Source organism: Tachypleus tridentatus, chromosome 13, assembly GCF_004210375.1.
Source record: "Tachypleus tridentatus isolate NWPU-2018 chromosome 13, ASM421037v1, whole genome shotgun sequence".
NCBI lineage: Eukaryota > Metazoa > Arthropoda > Merostomata > Xiphosura > Limulidae > Tachypleus > Tachypleus tridentatus.
Genome location: NC_134837.1, coordinates 120,454,191 through 120,472,849, shown reverse-complemented (window position 1 = coordinate 120,472,849; position 18,659 = coordinate 120,454,191). Strand labels below are relative to the sequence as shown.

Sequence of the window (18,659 nt, the reverse complement as noted above, 5' to 3'; positions counted from 1 at the left end):
TTATATATTTAGTAAGAAGGTTTTACAATGTAGCTCACCTTAAACCTTGACACTCAACTTAGACAAGAGGAGAATGGAAATTAAAAAAAAAAAAAAAAGAAATCCAGAAAAATTCTAAACAAACAAACACAAGTTCTACCCCATTTGTCTCAAGGTGATTGTCATTGTTACATCTAGTTTCATAGTTAAACATAAATAAGCATGTTTGCAAACTGTATCGTCAGCATACATTGACACTTTCTCCACACGAAAACAATCAACTTTCAATAACCAACACTGTAACTGACGCTAGTTCTCACCTGCCACTCACAGTATACACATCCACACCACTATTAATCTGTCATTCCCAGTAGGTCTATCCACACTACTTTTAACCTGTCACTCACAGTATACACATCCACACCTTTGTTGTTTCACATGTTTCACATCAGTCACACTGAAACCCGTAAAAGCTAACACCAGTTACACTGACGCTCAAATTAATTTCACTCCAGTCGCTGTGACATCCAAAATAGTTTCACACAATATCCACAAGGCCTGGCATGGACAGGTGGTTCAGAGACTGCACTCATAATCCGAGGGTCGTGGGTTCGAATCCCTGTGACACCAAACATGCTCGCCCTTTCAGCCGTGGGGACATAATAAGTAACAGTCAGTCCCACTATTCGTTGGTAAAGAGTAGCCACCATGGGATCAAAGAAGAATAATGAAAGCAGCAAACCAAAAAGAAAAGTTGTTTGAACCACAATAGAGGTGAAAAAAGATCTCATAGCGAAGTACGAGAGTGGTGTTCACGTGTCTAACCTTACTACACAGTTTAGTTTGGCGAAGTCTACAGTCTGCACTATACTGAAAAATAAAGAGGTCATCAAAGGAGCTGATATTGCAGAAGGAGTGACAATGCTTACGAAACAAAGATCACAAACAGTGAAAGAGGTAGAAAAACTGTTGTTGATTTGGGTAAACGAAAAACAGTTATCTGGTGATAGCATTTCTGAGACCATCATTTGTAAGAAAGCAAAGCAACTGCATGCTGACCTCCTGAAAAACTCCCCTGGAACGAGTGCTGATATAAGTGATGCCTTTAAAGCTAGTAGAGAATGGTTTGAAAAATTTAGGAAGAGAAGTGGCATACATAGTGTGGTGAGACATGGGGAGGGTGCCAGTTATAACAAAGACGCTGCAGATAAATTTGTTAGGGAATTGAAGGACTATGTAGAAGCTGAGGGTTTTATTCTTTAACAAGTGTTCAATTGTGATAAGACAGGCCTCTTTTGGAAGAAAATGCCAAAGAGGACCTACATCACCAAGGAGGAGAAGTCACTGCTAGGGCACAAGCCAATGAAGGACAGGCTAACTGTATTGTTATGTAGTAATACAAGTGGAGACTTAAAATTTAAGCCTTTGCTTGTGTACCATTCTGAGAACCTGAGGGTTTTTAAGAAAAATAATGTCCTGAAAAGTAAACTAAATGTCATGTGGAGGGCTCATAGTAAAGCATTAGTAACCAGGCAATATTTTATGGAGTCGGTCCATGAAGTGTTTGCTCCAAGTGTAAAGAATCACCTCACGGGAAAACAGTTGCCACTCAAGGCCCTTCTTGTGATGGATAATGCACCTGCTCACCCACCAGGCTTGGAGGACGGGTTAGTGGAGGAGTACAGTTTCATTACGGTGAAGCTCTTGCCCCCTAACACGACTCCTCTCATTCAGCCCATGGACCATCAGCTCATATCGAACTTTAAGAAACTATACAACAAACACTGTTTCAAAGGTGCTTTGAAGCGACCTCTGACACAGAGTTAACCCTCGGAAGAGTTCTGGAAAAATCACTTTAATATCCTCCATTGCTTGAGGATCACAGACAAAGCCTGGAGGGAAGTATCTTTAAGGACCATGAACTCAGCCTGGAAGAAATTGTGGCCAGACTCAGTAGCAGAAAGAGACTTTGAAGGCTTTGAGGCTGAGCCTGTTGTCGAGGATATTGTCTCACTAGGTAAGTGTATGGGCTGGAATGTGAGTGGTGATGATGTGGAGGAGTTGGTGGAAGACCACAACACTGAGCTCACCACGGAAGAACTCCAAGACCTTCAGAAGGAGCAGCACCAGAAGGCAACTGAGTTTTGTGGAAAACTTTCTCCCTGACAAAGCTGTAGTAAACCGCAGCATAAACCTTTTCAATGACAATGCCATGTCTTACTTCAGAAACATTTTAAAATGCCGGTAGAAACAAACCTCATTAGACAAGTTTTTAGTGAGAAATAGGTCCAGTGTGTCTCAAGCAGGTTGTAGCGGTGCAAAGAGACAGAAAAGAGAAAGAACCCCAGAAGGAGAGTTACCTGACGTTTTTATGGAAGATGACTCCCCTTCCAAACAATAATAACCCTCCTCACCACCTTTCACTTACGCCTTCAGCTCTCCTCAGCACAGGTAAAGTGCAGTTAAATTTTCATTTATTGTTTTTTATTGCCTTTATAGTTTTTGTGGTCGGCTTTATGCATGTAAGTATTATTATACAGGTATAAATAAGCAATATTTTTACTTAAAATGCTTCATAATGCATAATTTTTGGGGGTCTGTAACGGATTAATTTAATTTACAGTATTTCTTGTGAGAAAAATTGATTCGATTTTCGAACAAATCGCTTTTCGAACAGCTTTCTGGAACGGATTAAGTTTGAGAACCGAGGTTCCACTGTATTGTGTTCAGTCTTGGCTCCTTATCTTACGAAATCATCGAATTGTTGGAAAAGGTCCAGAGAAGACTACCTAAATGGTACCTAGATGAAGGTGTCATCATACAAGGAGAGGCTGTAATATTTCTCTTTCTCTTGAGAAAAAGAAGAGTTATGGGGGGAATTATTGAGGTGTTCAATATTTTTAAAGAAATTTATAATGTTGATGCATTACGCTTTCTCCATGTTATTATTCTGTTCTTTACACGCATCATTAAATTAGACAAATAATTATTTACTTTAGCAGTACCAATATCATAAAACGCAGCTTTAAAGTAAATACGTGTTATTTTAGATTACATTTAGTTTACTTCAAGCAAACGAGAAAAATATCTCATAAAACACCAGTATGTGGGGGAACGTGTTATCTTGTTGTACATATTAAACAGCAGTCAAAGTTGGGGCAAGTATACATGTATCTTAGGTGACCAAATGCCCCGTAGTGCCACCAATGGATGTAGTCCTCTCGTTTTAAGTTCGTGTGATTACTTCATATGTAGACTACTATCGTCCCAAAGTCTTAAGATAATTTAATATGTAAATTTTCTCACCCCAAGTTACCACAATTATTTTAAATGTTTTATCCTTTCGTTTGAAGTTCTTACGTTGGTATTAAATGATTCACCATTTAGTTCTCCATTATTTACAATCCACAGCTTTATGATTCTTGTGGATCGAGACAATGTCCAACTTCAAAAGTTTGTTAGCGTTGTCCCTCTGTAAATTCACTTCCTTTATAAATTCTGCTGAATTTTTTTATGCCACGGTTTGTTTTCAAACTTTCAATCGCTTTATGGACCTCCTTTTCCAAAATGTTGGGGCCGTTGCTAATTAGTTCTCCAATTTCAAGGGCTAATTATTCTTCTTTGACATCTTCGTTCAGTTTTCTCACATACTCCATTGATATATTTTGGATATTAATTTAAAACAATATCCATCACCATTACTTTAATTACTACCAGTGGACGACAAGAAAGTTTGCTATTCAACTACAAACGGGCCGGGATGGCCAAGCGTATTAAGGCGTGCGACTCGTAATCCGAGGGTCGCGGGTTCACGCCCGCGTCGCGCTAAAACATGCTCGCCCTCCCAGCCGTGGGGGCGTATAATGTGACGTTCAATCCCACTATTCGTTGGTAAAAGAGTAGCCCAAGAGTTGGCGGTGGGTGGTGATGACTAGCTGCCTTCCCTCTAGTCTTACACTGTTAAATTAGAAACGGCTAGCACAGATAGCCGTCGAGGAGCTTTGTGCAAAATTCCAAAACAAACAAACAAACATAAGCTTCAAATATGGGTACCATTACATTAAGCTCAGCATGGCCAGGTGATTAGGGCACTTGACCTGAAATCTGATGGTCGGGAGTTGAATACCTATCCTACCAAACACGCTCGCCCTTTCAGCCATCAGGGCGTTATATGTGACGGTCAATCCTACTATTCATTAGTAAAAGTATTGCCAAAGAGTTGGGAGGTGGTGGGAATTGATGACTTGCTATTTTCCTTCTTGTCTTTCACTGTTGAATTAGGGACAGCTGGTGCAGATTTAACCCTCCACGAAATTCCAAACAAACAAACCAATTATATTTGAGTGTCCAACGGTGGAATAGCGGTACGTCTATTAATTTATAACGCTAAAATCAGAAGTTCGATTCCCCTTGGTGGACACAGCAGATAACCCAATGCAGCTTTGCTATAAGAAAACACACGCGTACATTTAGGTTCAAGATATATGACCATCTGTTTAGTTGACAGGTTAGCCTGTAATCTAATATGTTGTTGTTATAACATAAAAAACGAATGAGAAACAGAAACATTTTCAGCTATTCTTTTTAATATGGATAATAAAGAAGATAGAAGATGAGCAACAGTAGAAACATACATTATCTTGTAATGCATGACAATTATATTTTGGTGGGAAAAACAACTATATTAGAAAATGTTGCCAACTATTTATCAACTAGTCAATATGTGAATGATATCAATGATAATAACAACGGCATTGTTGATTAATAAAAAAATGCCCCCTCTCAAGAAAAATACAGTTAAAAGGAGAGAAACAGTATGTATTTCGTAATATAATTAATAGGTGACGACACAATGTAGGTAATGAACTGTGAGTGACATATTTGCTCTTAAAGGTAATTTAGAAATTACAAACATTTAAAAGGAGCTTCTTTAAAAAGATTGTTATCGCTATTTTGGCATTGCGTTAGGCTGCACATTTTTGTATCCAAGGTTCAAGACGTAAACACGATCTACACTTACGACAATGGGTGAATTATAAAAATGGCAATTAATTCTGTTATTGAATTCAAAGATCTGAAAAGAGCCCTTCTTTAGATTGTTTCTGGCTGTCTGCTCTCCTTCTAACCAGTAGTTACAAATTAGGGATAGCTATAAGTGGGTCATAATGAAAGTTTAAGTTAGTGCATTTAATCTAGACAAGTCATTCTCATACTTATGTCAACTTATACAATAGTAAACCAAATACAAATTAATTTAGTTTGAATTTGTTTACCAAATCTATATATAAGTTAGGTTAATACCCTCTATATTATTTAAACACAATAAATAGGGCATTTTCACTGTACTGCATACGAGATAAGGACAAAAGAAAGATAAACACAGGTCAAATCTTACTCATTTGCAATTCACGATAGGCTGTAAATTGACAAAAAATATTAATAATTCTATTCACTAGTCTTATATGTGTATATAAATCTCAAACTCGGTTCTGAAGAAAAAACAAAACATATATATAAATGCTATCTCATCAGAATAGATTGTGATACATATTTTAATGTAGTTCTATCTATGTTTCCATAAGTGGCTTCAAAAAAGAATCGCTGTATTAAATAACTTAAACTCAATCATAACTCATAATATTTGCTTAGGCCTAGCGAATATTATTATTAATTAATTGTTTGTATTATTACTGGACATTGACTTTTGCAGTTAAATTTTTACACGTTAAAGAGAGAAGTAAAGCAGATGAATTCTGATTCTAATAAATACATTTAGTTGTCCGATGTAGCTGTAGTACTAACAGATAAATCTTTGCCGACATTCACTTTAAAATGTAAATTTGCAAGGAGGAACCTGTTCTGTATTTTTTTTCGTATCATTTTCAGTAGCAGTCATTTGTCAGAAAAACTCCTAATATCAAAGGTGAAATAAAGACAAAAATAAACAACCCTTTAATATGAGTATATTCAAAGGTGGATATTTCATTTTTTAAATTCCTATTGTTAATTAAACCAAAAGGTTTATTACTATCAGTAATTCAGTACAGGAGACTAATATTATGGTGAATAACATCCAAGCAAACAGAAGTTTGATATAAAAGTATTCGAAACGTTGAATTATCCTAATTGTAATATTTCGAGTAGTGTATAGTCTTTGTGGGTCTAATACTACGTATTATTAATATAGCCTTTATGGATCTAATACTATATATTAAATATATGATTCGCAACTTGCAGAGCATCAGAATTGTTGAAAGTAATGGTGAATCATAACAACTATTTAAATTGGTTTCACAACTCTGTTATTCTTATCCTAATAAACATGTGACAAGCTTGTGATTTAATTTTAGGTAAAACAGCATTGTATTCTAATTATGTATGTACTTATTTTGAACTTTTAAAAATTCCAGTCTTCAACAAGCTATGAATTTAGAATAAGCATTTGTTAAAATAAGAAAAGCTACACCATTGAACTGTTTAATTCACTGGTTAAATATTTCTTTTAGGAATTGGACAGTTTGTTTTTAGCCATAATCTAATAGTTTTCTACTTGATAAATAATGTAAAAATTTGTATTTGTTAAAAGTGTTCTAAAAACAGATCATTAAGATAAAATTAGTAGTAATTGTTTTTTCCAGTACCATTTGTTTCATGAGAAAGATGTACTTGTATATAAGAAAGTTGGATGTTTCATTTGGGTATATTTGTCAACTTCATTAGTACTGTCTCAGCTTACAATGTAATCTTAAAGTAAGGAATTTCCATTTCAGTCAAAGTCCACAATTATGTCAATTTTAACATTTTTATGAAATTTTGTTTTTATTGCAAAAGTTTGTATCAGTATAATGTTAATTTTCTCATTTGATAAATTAATACATTCATTCTTTTTATCTGATAACATCCAACATATGATTATCCGTTATGTAATTTAATTATGATTAGTAATAAGTAAATATTCTACACTTGAGTTAGTAATAACAAAAATATGGCTTTGTATTGTTCTAAATGCTAATTTTTAACATGTTCCAAACAAAATCAGAATAATATATTTTTATATTCTCTATTTTATTGCACCAGTTACTTTAATGTTCTTCATTTTATATTTATTCTAATTCATTGTTCTTATTCAGAATTGTTTAAAATTCTTTTGGTTGATGATAAAAATATTACCATCTTTACAACATTGGTTATTTCAGAAACCTGTTGTTCTTCCTGTCTATAAAAAGTGAGAGAAAGCAACATGAAGTGTTCACTAAAAACAGAAGTTAAAAATAACTGCTCAGAGCTACAGGTGGATCTAAAACTTGGTGAGTTTAACATGATTTCCATATTTTAGTAAGTTGGATTTGAAAGTTGCTGCATTTGTTTTCTTATCTTTCATAACACGTGTAGTCAAATATTCCCAAAGCTATTATATAAAAGTGCTAATAATATTATAGTGAGGACAGTTTAGTTTGAAATAAGAAAGTGCAAATCTTACAGAATAAAGTATCTTGCTGTTTAACATTCACTAAATTGATTGTTCAAGTTATGTTTTTATGTGTCACTACAAAACATCTGCAATGTACAATTAAGTTGTCAAAAGGTTTGTTTTTTTCAAATTAGATTTAGAAAAATAGTATTAAATACTTAGTTATAGAAAAGTATATGCAGCATCTGAGGTATTGGGATAAAGTGTAGTTGAAAAATTTACTCCTGCTACATTATCCCTCACTTGTAATGCTGTAAGTAGGAATGGGTTATTAATTAGCATTGGATTCCCATACTTTCAAGCTCTTTTCAAAAATTAATAAAAAAAAAAATTAGTGTTATAAGCATTAAATACTCAGTATATTTGAATAACTATATCAAGCTGCACACAGTGTACATTTTGTTTGTTTGTGGAATAATTCTTATTTTTGAAACTGCTTTATCACTGGACATCTAGTTATCCAGTTAAATCTTTTATACATCCTAAAATGAATATTTTTCTAATATTATTCTGTAGAATCCTGCAAATTTGAAGATGTACTTTTGTTCTGTAATAAAATATTTTGATAAATAATTTCTTTTTTTACTAGCTTCTGGACAGAAGGTTATTTTCAAAACTAGTAACTTGACATCGTTGGAACTTACTCAGGAATTTTTGAATATTGTCAACAGGTTTGATGTTCCTGTGGAATGAAGAGCTTAAAATAAAAGGAATACGAGTCATAAAATACTGGTTTTCATCAGCAAAGATTACATTATACATTCACTTAGTATCTTAAGTTAAGTGTGAGAAAAGATCAGATAGTGAGTTTATCCTGTTAAATAAATTATATAAGGAGATTCCAACATTTACTGATGTCTTTGATGAAAGAAGTTTTATATATTTTCACTTCCTTCATGTTATCAACGGTTTTTCTTGTCTCTCTTTAAATTAAAACCGATCAAATGAACGATATTTCATATAATGTATTCATGAATAAAGAAACTAGTCTCAAACTGTATTATTTCACTAACACAGGGTTACGATAGTTTTATCCCTTCACACACAGACTGTATGATATTTGAAAGAAATGAAATAGAAGCAGTGTTAAAATAAATTTAAATTATTTTTAATTTAATTCATTATCATTGTTACTTTATATCTCTAACAATGTACTTGTTATTTTCATTAATTATAAATTAGGAAAATTAAAACATTTCATAAAAAGAAAAAAATACAAATATAGTCCTTATTAGATTTCCTTTATGTAATCATTTTTAGATAAGCACCATTATCATCGTGGCATAATTTACATCAGTGAGTGGCAGAAGCTGTTACTAAACAAGTGTTGTTTTGTTGTTATAAATTACTTTTGATCAAAGTAAGTTACTCGCATAAATCTATAGATCTAATTTAATAAACAACTGTAGATATGAATATGAAGATTATAAAACAGAAACTTGATGATTTACAATACAGTGATTCATCAGTTATAAAAGTGTTGTTTATGATGTAATAATATCTCACAAGACTAAAAAATGTGAATTAAGTCATACACTAAGATAACAATTTAAAATAATCCTCACATTAAATATTTGTTAAATTAAAAATTTTAATATTTTAATAACCAAATAAATTTATATTGAAGAAATGTATGATATTAGAACTAGTTGTTTGTGTTATTCACAATCACTACTTCCCCATCTGTTGGTGCAAGGGAACATTGTTTGTATTCTATCAGTCACTGGCAAAAACTGTTGCTAAGAAATGTTTTGTGTGTGAGCAGGTACCCATGAATGAGAGAGAAATAGTATTATTAAATTTTAATATAAATTCTCTCTTGCATATTTTGAAATTGAAATACCTTTGATACATGGAGCCTGGTTACAAGTAATACTAAATTTGTTACTAGAGAGGGAGTTATCAGAATTTAAATATATTACTGCTGTCTTTGTTAGATTTTTGTGTGAAGGCCTCTATAGTTGTGTTTTGTCTTACAGTTTTATTTCACTTCTGTTCTAAAAATGTGTCCAATGTATTACATTCACACAAACATCAAAATTTTATGTTATTAACCCTATAACACCACATGGAGTTAAAGATTGTAGATTTACACTGGCAGTTTAGGATTAAAGAGTAAAGATGAAATAACATTCAATTTGAATAACATATGCAGTTTTAGCATTTATTTTGATTTTTATATAAAGTATTATTTATGAGGGCACCTCTAATGATTAGTGTTGTGAACTGTGGGTTAGAAGGTCCAAGCTTCAAGCTATGATATGATATTGAAAACACTCCACAGCTGCTGTACGAGAATCCTTGTGAATCTGTTAATAATGTTACTATTGATTGGTTTCTCTTCTTCTATTCAGCAGTTCTAAATCAGGAATAGTTCTATGTATGCCTTTGTTGTCTTATACCTGGTCATTTAATTAAGGTACATTGAAAACCACAAGATTCTATTGTTTCATCTGATTCCACTGGCTTTGGTAATGACTGCAAGGTTGTGTTGTTTCATCAGATTCCACTGGCTTCAGTTATGACCACAAGGTGTTCTTGAGTGTTTCGATCGCACAAAGTCAATATTACTCCACTTTATATTGTAAATTAATTTTGTCACAAATCCACTCCTGAATATGTCATTCTTTTCTCTTCTTTAATCATATTTTTGATTGGCAGGGAAGTGGGCCATTGTTAATGACAGAAATAAATAAGAAATGTACAACAACTATAATTTTATTTTTGAGAGTTAAAACCATATTTTTTATTTGTTATTAGTGAAAAGTGAGAACTGAAGTTATGAAAATATTCACAGATATATTTGTCATTGTTTTAGAAATAATTACGACATTATAGACAATATTTACGATTGTTGTAAAATATATGAATATTATTAACTAATCAGATGTGTTGGAGGCCAATTTACAGTGTTTTAGAAGTTGTTTGACCCCACAAATGTACCCATTACAACAGGGGTTTTAGGCTTACCATTGGGTTAAGGGTTAAATTTTGTGCATTTTCCTGAGTGTAATTTCAATTTCTATGTAATTTTACTGGGACGGTTTGAAAACTGAGATGGTCAGTCTCCTAACTTCATACATATCGATTAGTATGTAAATTGCAGCAAATAAAGCTTAGAAAATGTCCAGAGGTAAATTCATAAACTTGTTGAAATAAAAGAATTACTTTAAATTCTATATTTATGTTCAGATTTGCACTCAATACATAAGAAATGCTCACAGGTCATAGTAAGGTGATTTTACAAAAAATTAAATTAATATTTAATTCTGAGGGCTGTGATTCCAAAAATTAAAAGGGTAAACTTATCTGATATTAATCTAGAATACATCCTTAGATTATGAAGTGCTGAGCTAAGAGTGTCTGTTAAATCTGCAGATTGCAAGTTCAAATCCTGTTACTGAACATGCTCACCCTTTCAGCCACGAGGATGTTAAAATGTTATGTTCTATCCCAATTTTCAGTTGTTAAAAGAGGTGGGCAGTGGGTCATGCTGAACTGCTTCACTCCTTCTAGTCTGTAATTTCCAAGTTATAGATAGCTATCACTGATAGCTTTTGATTGAGTATTTGCAAATTTTCAAAAATGAAACAAACGAATGTTAAAAGTTTCACATTTCCACCAATTAAGCATCTCCTCAGAAGATGCAGTAAATACTCATGAAACAACCAGGAATAAATACATTTACAACCGATACATATTCGACTAATTTTTATTATTATTATTATTCTCAGTCACAGACTGTATAGTAAGTTATATAAATAGGGGTATTATATGTTGAACACAATGTCTGACAACATCATTACCTGTACAAGAAAGATGAAGAAGGTTATGAAAACCACACTACATGAAATAACAATGAAAACATACATCAAAATTAACTTTTAGAAAATAAATGATATTGTGGTGTATCATCTGATAAGAAAATACATAAATTGTTTAACACTTAAATGGTTACCATCGAAGGAAAACTTTGATTCATTTTCTTGCTCAGATCTTACTTTGATGACAGAATAAACTCATCAAAAACCACATTTTTATAACAATAAAAGTGACTTATTACTTGTTCCATCAATATTTACTTTAGGCCTTATTTTATAAACAACTAAACTCTTCTTTTGTTTAAGTCGCAGGACATTGTCTCATGGAATGGCTGAGAGTTTGTTGGGTTTTTTTCAAGTACAAGTAGGTCGTTGCTCTATCTCTTTACCACTCTGAGATCTAATTGTAGCTAAGGCTATTTAGGATTCTTTCGTTTATTATGCAAAGACTAATGGTTAACAGAACCTGCCAATAAAAGGCAGCTTGGTTATTCATAAGCTGAGGACAAAAGTAAACAATTTTGAGATAAGAAGTGAAACTCGTGCATATTACGCTACTTTTCAATCAGTAAAAGTTTGTGTTGTTGTTTATTCAACCTAAGTCATATAAGTTACTTCATAAAATTTTCAGGTTAATATTGTTAGTTGACACGAGAATTCGACAGATTTCATTTTACTTTACATTATACTTATCCTCTCTTTTATCCTCATTATACAAATCCTCTTATTAGATTAATGATTAAACTGGTCTCGCTGGTTAGGATACTCTACTCGCAATATGTGGGTTGAAATCCCGCCACCGAACATGTTCCCTGTTTCAGCTGTTCAAACGTTGTTATTATATAATGGCAAATCCCACTTTTCGTTGGTAAAGGGAAGCCAAAAGTTAGCGGTGAATGGGTTGGATTGCTTTCCATCTATTCTACCACTACTAAATTATGGACAACTATTATTGAATTCTTTTGTGCGAAATTCAACAAGGAAACTTTAAAATTATTTTGGACTTTTTAACCTTGCGAATCTTAACATTTCATGTCAATGTCAGTGAAGAGCAAATTTAGTGAGAAATAACAACATAAACCATACACTATTTTACTCTGAACCTTGTTTGATACACGATGGTCACAGTAGACGATCTCGGATAATATCCTTGCTAATATTGTTTAGGCCTCTGGATATATAACTAATAACGAAATATGTTATGGCGTGAATGCCTTTTGCTGATAACGTGCGAGTTTACAGGTCAGTTATATTCATCTAAAAACAATATTATTATGCTTATATAGTTTTTAGTCACTACAATGTTTTTAGGCCCCTTAGGGTTTTCAAAGAACAAGATTGTATGATACGTTTCGGACATACACAAAGTCAGCCATATCTGTCAATTAATGTTAAGAATACTAAACACGAGAATAGTTTGAATTAAACATTCTGTTTGGCTTAAGTACAATATCTTATAATTTTTTTAATGTTCATTTAACAGTTATACTTGTCTTTAGCAAATTGGGCCTGGCATGGTTAAGCGCGTAAGGCGTGCGACTCGTAATCCGAGGGTCGCGGGTTCGAGCCCACGTCGCGCTAAATATGCTCGCCCTCTCAGCCGTGGGGGTGTATAATGTGACGGTCAATCCCACTATTCGTTGGTAAAAGAGTAATCCAAGAGTTGGCGGTGGGTGGTGATGACTAGCTGCCTTCCCTCTAGTCTTACACTGCTAAATTAGGGACGGCTAGCACAGATAACCCTCGAGTAGCTTTGTGCGAAATTCCAAAACAAACTTTAGCAAATTAAATCAGAAGCTCCTTATAATAATAAATTAATTTAGTGTTTGTTTTATAGAAAAGCAGCACTGGGCTATCTGATGTATCCAGTGGGGGGGGAATCGAACTGTATTATTGTAGACTTTCCTGTGTCCCACGAGGGGCAATCAAGTAACTTGTTAATAACAATAGTAATTTAGGTAACCTTACTTATATGGTTACTACTTTTTAAAGAGTGCGAACTGGCTTAAAATTTACATACACTTCAAAATCTGACCCCATCTGTCGAGTATAAAACATTTAAAACAACAAACATTTTCTCCTTTTGTTGTCGTGTTTTGGTATATGTTGTGAATTCTGAACACCTATCTGTCTAATGTCACAACCTGGAAATATCTTGTTTTAATCACCTTCAAAAACACGTTTTGTTATGAAAAAATTCCATCCAAAAAACTGCTCGAAAATCCCCCCTCCCAACACACACAAATATTTGGAGTAATTTCAGATACAGGCTGCAGTGATGAACCACGTACTGTAATTTGGATAACAAAGAGTTGAACCAGTACATCCAAGCTAAAACAGGAATTAAACTCAAGATCATCGTCTAGTAAAGTACTGGGAGGGGGAAGGTGGTACTAAAATATATCTTTAAGGATCATTAGAAATTCATTTCTCAAAATGGTAACATTAATGTATTGCATAGTTTAGAGGTATTGTATAGCGTACATTAGCTCTCAGTCTTTTAGCTGAACCACCGGAATTACATGAGAAAAGTTATTCTGAACAAAGTATGTGAAAAAAAACAACAACATTTAAAACAGTAATGTCTGTAACTTGTGTAATTTATATTGTATTACAGTAATTATATCATTAAAGTTAAAAATATAATTTTAATTTAATGGTTCTTTCATTTGGGCTTTAAATTTAAATTGATAAAAATAAAATAATTTACTTAACAACGTATTTTTCTGTTTGAAAAATATGTTGTACAATGTTTGTGATTTTTACTGTAATACGAGGATCTCAGATGTCTCTTCATGTGAGTTTTCGATTTATTCTTGTAAAAATGAATACTTTAGGGTCTATAAATATGTTTGAAATGTGTGAAGTCATGTTTAACATTAACATTATTAACTACAGACAACAACTCTTACGGTAATAATAACTCCTACTTTTGTTCTTTGCCCTAAATTGTTGGAAGAAAAAGAGTGAGGTGCAGCGTTTGAAAACGATTCATAACATTACTTAACCTGAGGCTTGAAAACTGCTGTCCACAACTTCATCTCGGACGAATGCTGATGCACATTGTTTCACAGCTACTGTGGGAGTGTAGACAGATTAGTTTATGCCTCCAAAAGAATCGTTCTCCAAACAAATTAAAAGTCTTTTGACCTCCATGGTTAAAAAAGTTGATGAATCAACTTTGACACCTATCTCTTTCCGTTATATACATTCCACCAAATCCCAAGATTCACATCTTTTGGTTCCAGGTACAGGCATTTCCTCAGATCCATTTTCCTTTCTCACCCCAAGATGCAAAACAATGATTCATTCACGTCCTCAGTCTCTGGAATCCCCTTCCAACAGTAAGACCTGCCCAATCGACCCAGGACAGGATCCATGGAGGTCGATATACCTCCCTCGAATAAGGAACGTACGTTAAAAAAATTTGGTCGTAAACAGAAGGGTTCTGTGCCCAATTCGCCTGCACGAAAATAAAAATGGCCACCCTGATACAATGGAACTGTCGAGGTTTACGTTTTAATCTGGATAACATCAAAGCACTGATTGCTTCGTATCATCCTGTTTGTCTCTCCTTACAGGAAACATTTCTGAAACCTGCCGATAGTCACCTTTGGGCAGTTGATTTGTACAGAAACGATATGCTGTGTGATGGACGAGTGCATGGAGGGGTGGAACTGTTGGTTGATCAGCATGTGCCCACCCTGTCTTTGCCACTTGACACACCCTTGGAGACCATAGCCATCCGTTTTTTCCTTGGGTACATCCATCACTGTTTGTTCTCTCTACCTGTCACCTGGAGAGACCTATTATCAATCAGACCTTGATGTTGTCATTGAACAGTTGCCGTATCTCTTTTTAATCCTGGGGGACTTTAATGGACATCAGTCCCTCTGGGGAAGTGCTGATATTTATAGGAGGGGTCGCTATGTAGAGTGTATGCTCTCTGATCACAACCTTTCTCTTTTTTAATACTGGTTCTTCTACTTATTTCCATGTGCCTAATCAGTCCTTTTCTGCTATTGTTCTCTCAATTTGCTCCCATCATTATTTTCCCATTTTTCATGGAGGGTTGACAATAATCCACGAGGCAGTGATCATTTTCCTATAATCTTGAGAGAGATTGGCCATGGTTGATGCCACCTGACCCGCATACCCCAGTAGAAGCTGGTCAGACAAACTAGCCCTCTTTCACTGCTCTCGCAGAACTTGATCCTACCATTGTCTGTAAGCCATCAATAGACGAATGTGTGGCAGCAGTAACTGACTATATTATACAAGCAGCTGCTTTGCCACATGGCACAGAAAGTGCAAAAACGAGCCTGGGATACTTTCCATAGATATCCCACACTCTTGAACTGCATCGCTTTTCAGCAGGCCCGTGCACATGCTCGATGGGTAAGAACGTCAAAGCCAAAAGGAATCTTGGATAAAGTTCACAACCAGCATATCCTCTACCACCTGTTCCAAAGTCATTTGGGACAAGATTCGAAAGGTCAGTGAGCAATATCACTCTGTCCTCCTCTCGATCTTGCTATCTGATGGCCAGGTATCTAGCACTTCTGCCTCTTCTTCCTCCTTTTTAGCCATCAAGACTTGGTCATGGCAATCATCTTTTTCCTTTCGAGCTGATTGTCTCTATGACTATAATCGTCATTTTACATTGGTGGAACTCAAACTGGCAGTACATCGGTTGGACACACTATGATACACACTATGAGATGCTGCGCCATCTATCTTCTGCTTCTCTCGCTATCCTTCTGGTTGTTTTTAATCGGATCTGGCAGGAGAATGTTTTCCTGATGCCTGGCACCAAGCTGTTGTCATGCCTTTCTCCAAGCCTGGGAAGGATCCCAAGATTCCTTCAAACTACCGTCCAATTGCTCTGACGAGCTGTCTGTGTAAGACCTTAGAGAGGATGGTCAATGCTCGTCTTGTTTGGTTCCTCGAATGAAACAACCTCCTCTCACCCACCCAGTGTGGGTTCTGACGATAGTGCTCCACCATGGACCACCTGATTCGACTTGAAACGTCAATCAGAGAAGTTTTTCTCAAACGAACATCTTGTATCAATATTATTTGACATTGAGAAGGCTTATGATTCATGTAGGTATGACATTTTGCAAGACCTCCATATATGTGGGTTACGTGGCCATTTACCCATTTTTATTAAAATATTTTAATGGACAGGAGATTCCGAGTTCGTGACGGTTCGACACTTTCCCGTTCTTTTCTACGGGAACTTGGAGTTCCTCAGAGCTATGTTCTGAGTGTCACACTTTTTAATATAAAAATTAATGCCACCAGTGAACAACTCCATCTCACTGTTGAAAACTTTGGTTTTATGCTGTTTGTTTATTTATTTTTAAACTTTGTTTTGTTTTACTGTAATTTTCTTCTATGAATTTTATTAAATTTACTTTTAACCTTTTACCGGATGTTTGGCACAGATAGCCTAGCTGCTTTGTGCTATAAAACACTAAATCAACCAACCAACAATCTCTCGCTGTTCACAACAAGATGATGTTCAGTACCAAGAATAAAAACAATGATAAAAACAGCGGTAGTTGTGCTCAAAACCACAAAGGCGCATGTCATCGTTGTAACTTAAACGGTTTGTGTAACAGAGAAGGTAAGGTAGATACAACCGGGGTTACCTGGCATGAGTGGACAAGTAAACACAGTACACTAAAGACAAGCGAGATGAAAATAAGACCTGTGGAGTTTATTATTGATAAATAAATAATAAATAAAATTAAATATATTTTGCAAAATTATATTTTACGTCATATGATGATACACAGACAAGATTGACAAATATTCTTAACATGTTTAATTTTTTCTCTGTGTGTAATTATATTTAAGTGGATATTTTACCATAAAGAAATGAAGTAATTTTGATGAATGTTTACGACTGTTACTTTAAGTTGTTTTGAAGAACCTAAAATATTTGTATTATAATTAAATTGTTTATCTATAAAGTTTTATTTTCCACAAATACTTTAAGAAAAATGTATTTCATAACCTTAAAATTTATAAATAGCATATTGTCTTCTGTTTTTGTTTGTGTGTGGTTTGTACAGTCAATAAAACGTTTTCCCTTGAGTTGGCTCCGTGTTAAAGGTTTAAATTTGTTACGAAGTACGAAAACAACTTATTACGGACTGTTTTCTAGCAGCCAGATTAATTATTTGTGTGAATATTTAAATTACTTTGGTATTTCTATAAAGTATAATCTATGACCATCAATAATGAAGTTTTTTAGTATTTTCCTAAAATTACATATCTACTTAAATCAATAATACTGCGACACTGAGTTTCATATTTTTGTAGCCCTCCAGTCTGCGGACTTAAAACGCTAAAAACCGAGTTTCGACACCCATTGTGGGCAGAGCACCGATAGCCCATTGTGTAGCTTTGTGCTTAGTTCAAAACAACAACAACATATTTAGTATAGTTATTAGTAAACAACTACTAATGTTATCTCAGAAAATTGAAACTACAAAATAGAAACAATACACGAGAATCTTGTGTTTTTATCTTCTAATGTTGTCTAATTGTCTTCTAATGTATAACATTCATCATACATTTTAAGGACATGCGTGGCCCATTTGTTAGTGCCGAACTATGATTCTACAAATGCATGTCTCACTCAAAAAACAGTCCAGTTCCCATTTCAAACCGCGCTTGTGTTATTAGCGTAAAGGTCTAAAACCAGTATTGACATTTGAGTGAAGAACAGTTCAAGAATTGCCGGAGGTGTTAACTGTTTTCATTCCTTGTAACCCATCAACGAAATATTGGCGTGAATCATTGAGATAATTACTTCTAAATACGTTTTTTAAATTCCACATAAATGTATTATAAAATTTATTAACGGTTCAAAACGTTTAAAATCATTGTCAGTAACGTTTGTGTAACTATCAACGTGAAGAAATAGAATATTTAGAGCAATTATTGCACCTCATTACAGCAGCCACCAGTAAAATGTTTTAAGTTCTGGATTTGTGTTCATAAAGGTACAGTGGTATAGAAAATGTTTTGTGTCATATAATGAACATATGCACAACTATCAATATAAACATTTCTTCCAAGAACGGCTCTAGAGGATGTGGGTCAAGGGTACATCCTACTAACGGGTATAAGAGGGACCCCATATCCTCGATAATATAATATAGGTAAAAAGACAAACTTAGCGTGTGATTTCAGAATTAAAATACGTCAGTATGGGTTTGGATGTATAAAATGTATGGTAATATTATATATCCGGACTGTAACCATATTGGTTACTTCATAAAGTAAATTGAGTTACGTTTGTGGTAACCAAACATTAAAGTAAAATAGTAAATATTCTAAGTACCCGAAAGAACCTGAACTTATTGTACTGA

The 18,659-nt window shown here is 34.1% G+C and overlaps 1 long non-coding RNA gene across 5 annotated transcripts; it reads left to right on the top strand.

The window, feature by feature from the left end:
- Nucleotides 1–4,765: 4,765 nt before the first annotated feature.
- On the top strand, nt 4,766–9,386 carry LOC143239049 (uncharacterized). 5 transcript variants are annotated; one of them, XR_013020990.1, is made up of 4 exons: nt 4,951–5,156; nt 5,866–5,952; nt 7,176–7,286; nt 8,040–9,386. It is a non-coding gene; the product is annotated as an uncharacterized LOC143239049 (long non-coding RNA). The 5 variants fall into 5 exon arrangements; XR_013020989.1 differs by lacking the exons at nt 4,951–5,156; nt 5,866–5,952 and adding an exon at nt 4,766–4,872; XR_013020993.1 differs by lacking the exons at nt 4,951–5,156; nt 5,866–5,952 and adding an exon at nt 4,771–4,793.
- The last annotated feature ends 9,273 nt before the right edge of the window (nt 9,387–18,659 follow it).